This window comes from Pristiophorus japonicus, chromosome 5, assembly GCF_044704955.1.
Source record: "Pristiophorus japonicus isolate sPriJap1 chromosome 5, sPriJap1.hap1, whole genome shotgun sequence".
Lineage (NCBI taxonomy): Eukaryota > Metazoa > Chordata > Chondrichthyes > Pristiophoridae > Pristiophorus > Pristiophorus japonicus.
In genome coordinates, this window is record NC_091981.1 from 134,340,036 (window position 1) to 134,354,999 (window position 14,964).

General features: G+C 45.3%; 1 pseudogene; it reads right to left on the reverse strand.

The window, feature by feature from the left end:
* The window catches only part of LOC139264110 (ATP-dependent translocase ABCB1-like), a 146,596-nt pseudogene that overhangs the window by 81,015 nt on the left and 50,617 nt on the right, over window positions 1-14,964 (reverse strand).

Genomic DNA, 14,964 nt, shown 5'->3' on the forward strand with positions numbered 1-14,964 from the left:
TGTTATGCTCCTCCTGTACAACGTGGGAAGTCAGGAACACTTCCGGTGTCCCTGACGACTACATGTGCGGGAAGTGTGTCCGCCTCCAGCTCCTGGCGGACCGTGTTGCGGAGCTGGAGCTGCGGGTGGATTCACTCTGGAGCGTGCAGGATGCTGAGAATGATGTGAATAGCACGTTTAGTGAGTTAGTCTTACCACAGGTAAAGGGTCCACAGCCAGATAGGGAATGGAAGACCAACAGGAAGAGCAGTGCAGGGAAGGTAGTGCAGGGGTCCCCTGCGGTCATCAACCCTGCAAAACAGATACACTGCTCTGGGTACTGTTGAGGGGAATGACTCATCAGGGGAGAGCAGCAGCAGCCAAGTTCATGGCACCGTGGCTAACTCTGCTGCACAGGAGGGCAGGAAAAAGAGTGGGAGAGCGATAGTGATAGGGGATTCAATTGTAAGGGGAATAGATATGTGTTTCTGCGGCCGTAACCAAGACTCCAGGATGGTATGTTGCCTCCCTGGTGCAAGGGTCAAGGATGTCCCGGAGTGGGTGCAGGACATTCTGAAAAAGGAGGGTGAACAGCCAGTAGTCGTGATGCATATAGGTACCAACGATATAGGTAAAAAAGGGGATGAGGTTTTACGAGACATAATTAGGGAGCTAGGAGTTAAATTAAAAAGTAGGACCTCAAAAGTAGTAATCTCAGGATCTCACGTGCTAGTCAGTGTAGGAATCGCAGGATAGCTCAGATTAATATGTGGCTTGAGAAATGGTGCAGAAGGGAGGGATTCAAATTCCTGGGACATTGGAACCGGATCGGGGGCAGGTGGGACCAGTACAAACCGGATGGTCTGCACTTGGGCACGATCAGAACCAATGTCCTAGGGGGAGTTTTGCGAGTGCTGTTGGGGAAAAGGTAAACTAATATGGCAGGGGGATGGGAACCTATGCAGGGAGACAGAAGGAAATAGAAGGGGTAGAAGCAAAAGATAGAAAGGAGAATATTAAAAGTGGAGGGCAGAGAAACCCAAGGCAAAAAGCAAGAAGGGCCACATTACAGCAAGATTCAAAAGGGGCAAAGTGTGTTAAAAAGACAAGCCTGAAGGCTCTGTGACTCAATGCGAGGAGTATTCGGAATAAGGTGGATGAATTAACTGCGCAGATAGCAGTTAACGGATACGATGTGATTGGCATCACGGAAACATGGCTCCAGGGTGACCAAGGCTGGGAACTCAACATCCAAGGGTATTCAGCAGTTAGGAAGGATAGATAGAAAGGAAAAGGAGGCGGGGTGGCGTTGCTGGTTAAAGAGGAAATCAATGCAATTATAAGGAAGAACATTAGCCTGGATGATGTGGAATCGGTATGGGTGGAACTGCGTAATTCCAAAGGGCAGAAAATGCTAGTGGGAGTTGTGTATAAACCACCAAATAGTAGTAGTGAGGTTGGGGACAGCATCAAACAAGAAATAAGGGATGTGTACAATAAAGGTACAGCAGTAATCATGGGCGACTTTAATCTACATATAGATTGGGCTAACCTAACTGGTAGCAATGCGGTGCAGAGGATTTCCTGGAGTGTATTAGGGATGGTTTTCCAGACCAATATGTCGAGGAACCAACCAGGGAGCTGGCCATCCTCGACTGGGTGATGTGTAATGAGAAGAGACTAATTAGCAATCTTGTTGTGCGAGGCCCTTTGGGGAAAAGTGACCATAATATGGTAGAATTCCTTATTAAGATGGAGAGTGACAAAGTTAATTCGGAAACTAGGTCCTGAACTTAAGGAAAGGTAACTTCGACAGTATGAGGTGTGAATTGGCTAGAATAGACTGGCAGAGGATACTTAAAGGGTTGATGGTGGATAAGCAATGGCAAACATTTAAAGATCACATGCATGAACATCAGCAATTGTACATCCCTGTCTGGAGTAAAAGTAAAACTGTGAAAGTGGCTCAACCATGGCTAACAAGGGAAATTAAGGATAGTGTTAAAGCCAAGGAAGAGGCATATAAATTGGCTAGAAAATGCAAGAAACCTGAGGACTGGGAGAAATTTAGAATTCAACAGAGGAGGACTAAGGGTTTAATTCAGAAGGGGAAAATAGAGTACGAGAGAAAGCTTGCAGGGAACATAAAAACTGACTGCAAAAGCTTCAATAAATATGTGAAGAGAAAAAGATTATGAAGACAAACGTTGGTCCCTTGCAGTCAGATTCAGGTGAATTTATAATGGGGAACAAAGAAATGGCACACAATTGAACCAATACTTTGGTTCTGTCTTCACAAAGGAAGATACAAATAACCTTCCGAATGTACTAGAGGACAGTGGGTCTAGTGAGAATGAGGAATGGAAAGATATTCTTGTTCGGCGAGAAATTGTGTTAGGGAAATTGATGGGATTAAAGGCCGATAAATCCCTGGGTCCTGATAGTCTGCATCCCAGAGTACTTAAGGAAGTGGCCCTCGAAATAGTGGATGCATTGGTGATCATTTTCCAACAATCTATCGATTCTGGATCAGTTCCTATGGACTGGAGGGTAGCTAATATAACGCCACATTTTTAAAAAGGAGGGAGAGAGAAAGCGGGTAATTATAGACTGGTTAGCCTGACATCAGTAGTGGGGAAAATGTTGGAATCAATCATTAAGGATGAAATAGTAGCCCATTTGGAAAGCAGTGACAGGATCGGACCGAGTCAGCATGGATGTATGAAAGGGAAATCAAGCTTGATGAATTTTCTGGAATTTTTTGAGGATGTAACTAGTACGTGGACAAGGGAGAACCAGTGTATTTGGACTTTCAAAAGGCTTTTGACAAGGTCCCGCACAAGAGATTGGTGTACAAAATCAAAGCGCATGGTATTGGGGGTAATGTACTGACATGGATAGAGAACTGGTTGGCAGACAGGAAGCAGAGAGTCGGGATAAACGGGTCCTTTTCAGTATGGCAGCAGTTACTAGTGGGGTGCCGCAGGGCTCAGTGCTGGGACCCCAGCCCTTTACAATATACATTAACGATTTGGATGAAGGAATAGAGTGTAATATCTCCAAGTTTGTGGATGACACTAAACTGGGTGGCGGTGTGAGCTGTGAGGAGGACGCTAAGAGGCTGCAGGGTGACTTGGACAGATTAGGTGAGTGGGCAAATACATGGCAGATGCAGTATAATGTGGATAAACGTGAGGTTAACCATTTTGGGGGCAAAAACACGCAGGCAGAATATTATCTGAATGGCGGCAGACTAGAAAAAAGGGGAGGTGCAACGAGACCTGGGTGTCATGGTTCATCAGTCACTGAAAGTGGGCATGCAGGTACAGCAGGCGGTAAAGAAGGCAAATGGTATGTTGGCCTTCATAGCAAGGGGATTTGAATATAGGAACAGGGAGGTCTTACTGCAGTTGTACAGGGCCTTCATGAGTCCTGACCTGGAATATTGTGTTCAGTTTTGGTCTACTAGTCTGAGGAAGGAGGTTCTTGCTATTGAGGGAGTGCAGCGAAGATTCACCAGACTGATTCCAGGGATGGCTGGACTATCATATGAGGAGAGACTGGATCAACTGGACCTTTATTCACTGGAGTTTAGAAGGATGAGGGGGGATCTCATGGAAACATGTAAGATTCTTACAGGACTGAACAGGTTAGATGCGGGATGAATGTTCTCGATGTTGGGGAAGTCCAGAACCAAGGGACATAGTCTTAGGATAAGGGGTAGGCCATTTAGGACTGAGATGAGGAGAAACTTCTTCACTCAGAGAGTTGTTGACCTGTGGAATTCCCTGCCGCAGAGAGTTGTTGATGCCAGTTCTTTGGATATATTCAAGAGGAAGTTAGAGATGACCCTTATGGTTAAGGGGATCAAGGGGTATGGAGAGAAAGCAGGAAAGGGGTTCTGAAGGAATGATCAGCCATGATCTAATTGAATGGCGGTGCAGGCTCGAAGGGCCGAATGGCCTAATCCTGCACCTATTTTCTATGTTTCTATGTTTCTATAAGGTCAGAGATGGGGATGTTCGCTGATGATTGCACAGTGTTCAGTTCCATTTGCAACTCCTCAGATAATGAAGCAGTCCATGCCCACATACAGCAAGACCTGGATGACATTCAGGCCATGCAAGTGCCAGACAATGACCATTTCCAAAAAGCATGAGCCTAACCACATCCCCTTGATATTCAATGGTATTGCTGTCATTGAATTCCCCACCATTAACATCCTGGGATTCACCATTGACCAGAAACTTAACTGGACCAGTCACATAAATACCGTGGCTATAAGAGCAGGTCAGAGGCTGGGGATTCTGTGGCAAGTGTCTCAGCTCCTGACTCCTCAAAGCCTTTCTACCATCAACAAGGCACAAGTCAGGAGTGTGATGGAATACTCTCCACTTGCCTGGATGAGTGCAGCTCCAACAACACTCAAGTAGCTTGACACCATCGAGGACAAAGCAGCCCACTTTATTGGCACTGCATTCACCACCTTCAACATTCACTCCCTCCACCACACATGCAGTGTGTACCATCTATACGATATACTGCAGCAACTCGCTACAGCTTCTTCGGCAGCACCTCCCAAACCTGTGACTTCTGCCATCTAGAAAGACAAGAGCAACAGGCACATGGGAACACCACCACCTGCAAGTTCTCCTCCAAGTTATATGCTATCCAGGCTTGGAAATATATCGCCGTTCCTTCATTGTCACTGAGTCAAAGTCCTGGATCTCCCTCCCTTACAACACTGTAAGAGTACCTGCACCACAAGGACTGCAGCGGTTCAAGAAAGCGGCTCACCACCACCTTCTCAAGGGCAATTAGGGATGGGCAATTAGGGATGGCCTTGATAGCGACCCGGAATGAATTTTTAAAAAGCAGGACCGACGATAAAAGAATATAGGTGACAATAATAGAAACTTCCAGCATTGACAAAATTGGACACAGCTTCAATAGAGAACACTGTGCATAACACGAAACCTGGTATATCAGTCTTTTGAAGTTTGGCATGTAGGTACAGCAGGCGGTGAAGAAGGCAAATGGCAGGTTGACCTTCATAGCTAGAGGATTTGAGTATAGGAGCAGGGAGGTCTTACTGCAGTTGTACAGGGCCTTGGTGAGGCCACACCTGGAATATTGTGTTCAGTTTTGGTCTCCTAATCTGAGGAAGGACGTTCTTGCTATTGAGGGAGCACAGCGAAGGTTCACCAGGTGATTCCCAGGATGGCAGGACTGACATATGAGGAGAGACTGGATCAACTAGTTTTGTATCCACTGGAGTTTAGAAGAATGAGAGAGGATCTCATAGAAACATATAAAATTCTGATGGGATTGGACAGATTAGAGGTAGGAAGAATGTTCCCATTGCTGGGGAGTTCCAGAACCAGGGGTCCCAGTCTAAGAATAAGGGGTAAGCCATTTAGGACCAAGATGAGGAGAAACTTCTTCACTCAGAGAGTGGTTAACCTGTGGAATTCTCTACCGCAGAAAGTTGTTGAGGCCAGTTCATTGGATATATTCAAGAGGGAGTTAGATATGGCCCTTACGGCCAAAGGGATTAAGGGGTATGGAGAGAAAGCAGGAAAGGGATACTGAGGTTGAATGATCAGCCATGATCTTATTGAATGGTGGTGCAGGCTCGACGAGCCGAATGGCCTACTCCTGCACCTAATTTCTATGTTTCTATGTTTCTCTATCCAGAGGCACACAGACAGCAAGATAATTTATAAATGATTAATTCCAATAGAATATTACAAAGTGAACTAATCACCCTTGTGCATTCCCTTAGTGTCTGTCTTTCATGTGCCTTTGCCTTTTCTAGCGCTCCTACAAAGTGCTACACCAGTGGCTGGTGGAAGGCTACTGGCTTTCCATAGGGAACACTGCAGATGGCCTTGCAGGATGACCTCAAGCAGCTCTGGCCCTAGAAGGCCCAGCTGTACACTGCACCATCTTGGCATTAGTGGCAGCTGTATGGGCTGGATGGCTGACAGGCAACTGCAAGGGCACTGGCAGAGTGGCAGTAGTGGAAGTATGAATGCTGACATCCTGAGAGAGGACAACAGGTCTGTGCTCCACGGAGCCACTGTCACTCCCTCGGGGCAACGCCTCAGCATTCCTAGGCATCTGTTGGAGGATAGATTGCTAGACTGCTGTGCGACCCTGTAAGCCCCTTTCCACACTCGTAAACCCAGCCACAATGGCAGCAGTCTGAGCTTGCGTGTCAGCGCTGAAATGTCGGGTCTCTTCTGCTTGTGCTGCAATGGAAGCTGAGACATCGCTCAACACACCGAGCATCACGGTTGGGTTCACAATTTTTCTATTGGAGTTTTTTATCCTGGAAATCATGGGCTCCAAGCTCCATGCAAAACCCCGTGCAATGTTGGAGCTGGACTCCTCCATGCTCCTTGACACTGACAAGAGGCTCACTGACAGGCCTGCCATTACATCAAGCAGTTCTGTGTGCATGCCCATTACCCTTCTTCTGAAGGCCACCCCATCGAAGTCCTCACTTGAGTCCTCTGCAGCAGAACTCATGTGTCAACTCGCCCTCCGGGGAGCTGGCACCCAAGCTACCCTTTGCCCCTATCCTGGCTGCAGCCCATTCATTCCCGATGACTCACCAAGTGCAGATCCTGCCTCTATACTACCCTCTAAAGTATGTGCAGTGCCATTTTCTGAGCTGATGCCTGGCAGTGTCAGGTCAAGTGATGGTGTCTCTTCTTCTCCAGTACTCTCCTCCTCTACTTCTTCCTGCACAGGATGGCCTGGTGGCAGTTCTTGGGTATCCGAAAGGAGAAAGGCACAAAGGTCGGGTTATGGTGAGGGGGGAGGGGAAAGCAAGATTTTCATGCTTAAATCATCAGCAGCTTGTAAGTGAGAAAAGATTGTGGGATGAGGGAGTGGTGGGATGTTATAAGAAGAATTAGGCGTGAGCATACCGTCATTGTCAAAGTTTTCAGCCTCACCAATTGCCACAACCTCCTATTATCTCCAGAACTATCTCCTCCAGCTGGGTCTGGTTCTGCAGCGGTGCCTTGTTCCTGTTTGTTCCTGCTCCGCTGGTTGTGAACCACCTTGGCCTGGAAGAGAAAGGGAAGTGTGTGTGGTGTTTGGTGATGTGCCTGGCATGGTTGAATAGCTGACATTGTGTGCAAGGTGTGAGATTTTGTTGTGAGACTTACAGCAGTGTTAACTGTATGTGTGTGAGGTGAAGCCATGATTGTGAGATATGAGCCGTGATTGCTCGAGATTGTTGGTAGGTGAGTGATGGGTGAGTGAGCAGGTATGATGCATTGTGTGAGGCTAATTGGTGCAGTTGATGGGATATGGCGTGTAAAAAGGCACCCTGCGGGTAGAAGACCTGCCTCCTCCTATCAACACCCTCCACCAAGGTCTTCAGTGCTGCATCAGAGAACCGAAGTGTCCTTTCTCTGCCCTGTTGAGAGATTGTTAACCTCTAGCTCCAGTCAGAATGAGGTACTTCTCTGACAAAGCACGTCCCAATAAGGAGTGCAGACATCCTTTCACTGCAGGCAAATACAGAGCAGTCTTCCCATGATAATGGGCCCCCTGTTGAGCACTGAGCCAACCAGTGGCGCATTTAGCGCTGGGCACAGCGCTGCAATCATGTCACGGATTTTGCGTGCTGCCTGCTTTACTTTCAGTGGGTGGGGGCAGATCAATTTCGATCCTTATCTAATTTAGCCCCCAACGACTCAAACTGCTGGACAGGAATGAGATCTGCTCCCGTCAACTTCCCAATGGGAGTTAAAATCGGGCCTGAAGAATTAAATAGAAGAAGGCAAGCAGAGACACAGTTACACATAAAGAAAGTGACGTTAATTTTGTTTTGGTTTGTCCATGAGGCAATGCAATGCACAGTTACACATACAGTGTAAAGGTGGGTAAAGAGCCAGCAGTTAATGGGTGAGGGAAATGAATGGATGAGAGGAAGTTATTATAATCTGTTTTTACTGGAATCTACTGCTATTTTCTAAGTGTTATCAATGTTTAACAATTTGTTTTACAACTATATAAGCATCGAGGCTGGGGTTTTCTATCTCTGTGCTCATCACCTGCAATTCTCCTGTCCATTAAAATGAATTGGGCGGCCGGAGGGGGGAAGTCACAGGTTGTGAAGTGCACAAGTATAAAACTCCAGCCCTAATCTCATGTTCAGCAAAATAGTAATAGTAATTTAACTATCAAAATACCATACTCACAAGCAAAACATGTCCAATAGAATAATGTTCAGGCTCATCAACAACCAGCTTTGACCTATACTGAAAAGCAAGAGCATAGGCACCATACATTAAAAACTGTGCAAGACCTATTGACATATTTGTGGTGGCAGCGGTCTTTATTCCAATCTATTTGGCATGCTGCAGGTTAACTTCATATCTGAAATAATTAGAAATAATGATTAAGTGCAATAACTGTGGTGTGTTTTCCAGGACATAAATCAGTAAAATTCTATCACTGTTTATTAAAGCTATGAAATGTGACAGCGCTTGCATCTGACATACATCAAGGGGTGGAAAGTTGGTCTTCTGCTGCCCCTCTTAGCGGCCTGGAGGGCCGGCAATGGGGGCGGAAAGCAGTTGCACCTGGGCAGTCAACTTACAGCGCCCCGCTGGGACATTTGGTGCCAGTATTAAGAAGGGGTGGAGCAGTACCAGCCTGAAGAGGTGAGCCGATGTGCAACGCCCCTGGTTGCGATAGTGGTTCAATTTTTGGATCGTGCCCGACCTGTAGCGCTCCGTAGAGTGCCCTGCTGGAGCCGCCTGTGGAAGCTGGCATTGCAAGCTGCAGCGGCCACAGTGAGGTAAGTAATGCTGACCTCAGGTAAGTGTGATTGTTTTTTAAAAATGTTTTTACAATTTATATTGTCATGGAGTGATTTATTTATTGGGAATGATTTTGGTGTTTCTTTTGCCGGTTTTTTCCCCCCTAGGCCTCTGTTATCGCGCTCTGAGGCCGGTTCTTTAGCTTCGGATTTTCCCATGCTCAGCCGGCCTAGCACCCTAAAAGAGGTGTGCAATGCCTCCCTTAGCTCTCCGCTCCAAACTCCGGGTGCAGCTGATGAATTTTGTGGCGGCAGACACAAACCATTCACCGGCACTAAATTTATCGCTTTACCCGGGATACCGCCCCAAGTGAGGTGCGACCAAATTTCCACACCCATGTATCTACACACCTTTTTTTTAGTTTTCATTTAACTCCATCAACTGAAGCTCAGAGTTGCCACAGGTAGCTTTAAGTTGCAGCCAGTAGGAGACCATAGCATTATGACTTTGTGGTCAGTTATATCCTAGGGTTGTCTACTAAAGGGCTTAAAAATGTCTCTTTTCTTTTGTCAACTATCTTAAGATCACTAACACAGGAAAAAGTAACTGGGCTGTTGATCATCCAAGCACAATCCAAGGAGTGAGAAGGAGAGTACTTGTCTGCTATATGTCATCATCACAGTCATCATCGATCTTTACTGGGGCAGGATTTCCAATTGGTGGGAGGTGCGTTCTGGATGCTGTTGAGTTTTATCTTATTATCTTGTGTTTTTTTCAACAGGATCCCTGCACGGAAGCCAGTCTGAGTGACAGGCTTGGCTACCTGTCGGGCAGGGACTGTTGCAGAAGAGGCCACAGCCCAGGAGCAGGAAGGATATCTTTTTTTTAATTTGTTTATGGGATGTGAGCGTCACTGGAAAGGCCAACATTTATTGCCCATCCCTAATTGCCCTTGAGAAGGTGGTGGTGAGCCAATGCTGTTGGGGAGGGAGTTCCAGGATTTTGACCCTGTGATGAGGAAAGAATGGCAATATCTTTCCAAGTCAGAATGGTGTGTAACTTGGAGGTGATGGTGTTCCCATGCGCCTGCTGCCCTTGTCCTTCTAGGTGGGTTTGGGAGGTGCTGCCGAAGAAGCCTTGGCAAGTTTTGGCAATGCATCTTGTCGATGGTACACACGGCAGCCACAATGCATGTTGGTGGAGGGAGTGAATGTTTAAGGCAGTGGATGGGGTGGTAATCAAGTGAGTTGCTTTTTCCTGGATGGTGTCGAACCTCCTGAGTGTTGTTGGAGCTGTACTTATCCAGGTAAGTGGAGAATATTCCATCACACTCCTAACTTGTGCCTTCCAGATTGTGGAAAGGCTTTGGGGAGTCAGGCCATGAGACAGTTGCTGCAGAATACCCAGCCTCTGACCTACTCTTGTAGCTGCAGTATTTATGTGGCTGGTCCAGTTAATGGTGACCCCAGGATATTGATGGTGGGGGAATTGGCAATTTGTTGAATGTTAAGGGGCTGTGGTTAGACTTTCTCTTGTATCAAACCTGCTAGGCTATTTCAAAGGGCAGTTAAGAGTCAACCACATTGCTGTGGGTGTGGAGTCACATATAGGCCAGACTGGGTAATGATAGCAGATTTCCTTCTCTAAAGAATATCAGTGAACCAGATGGGTTTTTATAACAATCATGTTCACCATGACTGATACCAGCTTTTTTATTCCAGATTTATTTAATTAACTGAATTTAAATTCCCCAGCTGCTGTGGTGGGATTTGAACTCATGTCCCCGGATCATTATTCCAAGCCTCTGGATCACTACTCCAGTAACATAACCACTATACTACCATACCCCTACTGTAGAGATCGCGAGGCGGAGGGTGGATATGTTGTGGCATGCAGGGTCGGGGGCGTTTGCGGGGGTTCGGAGACAGGAGCAGTCGGTGATCGCAGAGAGGTTGATGATATTGTGGGGGCGGGGGTTCGATTGTGGGGAGGGGAGCAAGTTAACTCTGGGGGTGGGGAAGAAGCACTGCTGTTTCTCCTGGCCCACAATGCGTACTGGAAAGGCACTTAAATGTTCGACGCAGCAGACCTCACCTCTCTTTAGCTCCCAGGTTTCCTGAGACCCAGGAAACCCGACCGACCAGGATTAAATTTAAATTGGAGATAAAATCTGAGGTACGCAGACTCATTAAAATATTGAAATAAGTGACTCGCCTCCTGGGAGCGCATTGGTTGCCCGCCCCCTCATTTGAAGCGGGTTGGGTTTGGGTTTGAGATTCTTAACATTTTTACATTCCACCATAACACAGTGCTAATTCATTGTCAAAACAATTCATTTGCCAGTTCCATGTAACATTTATATTTGAAATTTATATTTACATTCTCCCAGGTCATTGCTTCTAGAATCATCTCTCAACTATTCATTACAATGAATTACACTAGAAATGTCTTTAAAATCCTACTTGTCTGAGATTTTTATTGTTTCAAGTTTCTCCCTTGTACTTGGCTACTTTTTCTAACATTGAGCAGGCTCTATAGATTGATTGACAGGAGACAGCAGTGGTGACCTGTAATCAGCCACTGATAGACCCGACTGAATGATATGACGACTTCTGTGGTGTGTTTGACATTTAGCGGAGGATCGGAATGAAACTTACTTTGCTAGTGCTTTTTGTTGTCCATTAAATGCAAAGACAGTCCTTATTGCCATCAGAACTTCTTCAGTCACAGCACCTGCCTTGGCATAAGCTTTCAATTCCTTACTGGTAAGTGACACCAAAATCTGTTTTGATATAAGATAAGATGGTAATAAGAACCAACATGAACTAACCTGCACATATTTAAATTCAATCGTCTTAGTTACGTGTCAACTTTTTTCCATAAGATTCACAAACGAATTACAGATGAGGGAGAACATAAGAACATAAGAATTAGGAACAGGAGCAGGCCATCTAGCCCCTCGAGCCTGCTCCGCCACTCAACAAGGTCATGGCTGATCTGGCCGTGGACTCAGCTCCACTGACCCGCCCGCTCTCCATAACCCTTAATTTCCTTATTGGTTAAAAATCTATCTATCTGTGATTTGAATACATTCAATGAGCTAGCCTCAACTGCTTCCCTGGGCACAGAATTCCACAGATTAACAACCCTCTGGGAGAAGAAATTCCTTCTCAACTCGGTTTTAAATTGGCTCCCCGGTATTTTGAGGCTGTGCCCCCTAGTTCTAGTCTCCCCGACCAGTGGAAACAACCTCTCTGCCTCTATCTTGTCTATCCCTTTCATTATTTTAAATGTTATAGAAACCCTCATCCTTCTGAACTCCAACGAGTAAAGACCCAGTCTACTCAATCTATCATCATAAGGTAACCCCCTCATCTCCGGAATCAGCCGAGTGAATCATCTCTGTACCCCCTCCAAAGTTAGTATATACTTCCTTAAGTAAGGTGACCAAAACTGCATGCAGTACTCCAGGTGCGGCCTCACCAATACCCTGTACAGTTGCAGCAGGACCTCCCTGCTTTTGTACTCCATCCCTCTCGCAATGAAGGCCAACATTCCATTCGCCTTCCTGATTACCTGCTGCACCTGCAAACTAACTTTTTGGGATTCATGCACAAGGACCCCCAGGTCCCTCTGCACCGCAGCATGTTGTAATTTCTCCCCATTCAAATAATATTCCCTTTTACTGTTTTTTTTTCCAAGGTGGATGACCTCACATTTTCCGACAATGTATTCCATCTGCCAAACCTTAGCCCATTCGCTTAACCTATCGAAATCTCTTTGCAGCCTCTCTGTGTCCTCTACCCAACCCGCTTTCCCACTAATCTTTGTGTCATCTGCAAATTTTGTTACACTACACTCTTTCCCCTCTTCCAGGTCATCTATGTATATTGTAAACAGTTGTGGTCCCAGCACCGATCCCTGTGGCACACCACTAACCACCGATTTCCAACCCGAAAAGGACCCATTTATCCCGACTCTCTGCTTTCTGTTAGCCAGCCAATTCTCGATCCATGCTAATACATTTCCTCTGACTCCGCGTACCTTTATCTTCTGCAGTAACCTTTTGTGTGGCACCTTATCGAATGCCTTTTGAAAATCTAAATACACCACATCCATCGGTACACCTCTATCTACCATGCTCGTTATATCCTCAAAGAATTCCAGTAAATTAGTTATACATGATTTCCCCTTCATGAATCCATGTTGCGTCTGCTTGATTGCACTATTCCTATCTAGATGTCCCACTATTTCTTCCTTATTGATAGCTTCAAGCATTTTCCCCACTACAGATGTTAAACTAACCGGCCGATAGTTACCTGCCTTTTGCCTGCCCCCTTTTTTAAACAGAGGCGTTACATTAGCTGCTTTCCAATCCGCTGGTACCTCCCCAGAGTCCAGAGAATTTTGGTAGATTATAACGAATGCATCTGCTATAACTTCCGCCATCTCTTTTAATACCCTGGGATGCATTTCATCAGGACCAGGGAACTTGTCTACCTTGAGATTCATTAGCCTGTCCAGCACTAACCCCCTAGTGATAGTGATTGTCTCAAGGTCCTCTCTTCCCACATTCCCGTGACCAGCAATTTTTGGCATGGTTTTTGTGTCTTCCACTGTGAAGACCGAAGCAAAATAATTGTTTAAGGTCTCAGCCATTTCCATATTTCCCATTATTAAATCCCCCTTCTCATCTTCTAAGGGACCAACATTTACTTTAGTCACTCGTTTCCGTTTTATATATCAGTAAAAGCTTTTACTATCTGTTTTTATGTTTTGCACAAATTTACTTTCGTAATCTATCTTTCCTTTCTTTATTGCTTTCTTAGTCATTCTTTGCTGTCGTTTAAAATTTTCCCAATCTTCTAGTTTCCCACTAACTTTGGCCACCTTATATGCATTGGTTTTTAATTTGATACTCTCCTTTATTTCCTTGGTTATCCACGGCTGGTTATCCCTTCTCTTACCGCTCTTCTTTTTCACTGGAATATATTTTTGTTGAGCACTATGAAAGAGCTCCTTAAAAGTCCTCCACTGTTCCTCAATTGTGCCACCGTTTAGTCTGTGTTTCCAGTCTACTTTAGCCAACTCTGCCCTCATCCCGCTGTAGTCCCCTTTGTTTAAGCATAGTATGCTCGTTTGAGACACTACTTCCTCACCCTCAATCTGTATTACAAATTCAACCATACTGAGATCACTCATTCCGAGAAGATCTTTTACTCGGAGATTGTTTATTGTTCCTGTCCCATTACACAGGACCAGATCTAAGATGGTTTGCTCCCTTGTAGGTTCTGTAACCTGCTGTTCTAAGAAACAATCCCGTATGCATTCTATGAATTCCTCCTCAAGGCTACCCCGTGCGATTTGATTTGACCAATCGATATGTAGGTTAAAATCCCCCATGATTACTGCCGTTCCTTTTTCACATCTTTCCATTATTCACTTGATTATTGTCCGCCCCACCATGAAGTTATTATTTGGGAGCCTATAAACTACGTCCATCAGTGACTTTTTCCCCTTACTATCTCTAATCTCCACCCACAATGATTCAACATTTTGTTCATTAGAGCCAATATCGTCTCTCACAACTGCCCTGATATCATCCTTTATTAATAGAGCTACCCCACCTCCTTTCCCTTCTTGTCTATCTTTCCAAATTGTCAGATACCCCTGCATATTTAATTCCCAGTCTTGGCCACCCTGCAACCACGTTTCTGTAATGGCCACCAAATCATACCCATTTGTAATAACTTGTGTCGTCAACTCATTTACTTTGTTTTGAATGCTGCGTGCGTTTAGGTAAAGTGTTTTAATACTAGTTTTTAAACCATGATTTTTAGTTTTGACCCTCCTGCAGTCCCTTTATATTCATAAATATTGTCCCTTCCTATCACCTTGTGGTTTACACTTACCCCAGTGCTACTCTGCTCTGTTGCCTCCTGCCTTTTGCATCCTTTCTTGGGGTTCTGTTCATCTGAGGATTCAGCTCAATTTTATTCATCCATCCACAAAGACCCTGAAGTCCTTACATTCCAGCGTCTATTTGTTCCATAAATGATTCCAGGGTTTTTGCCTTTATTTTCTGTCTGGAAGTCTATTCTACATATCGTTGACTCAGTGCATGAAGAAGAATTTCCTGATTTCAGTCCTAAAATGAACGTTTACCAGTTTGAACAACAATTTAATTTTTAAGTAACGT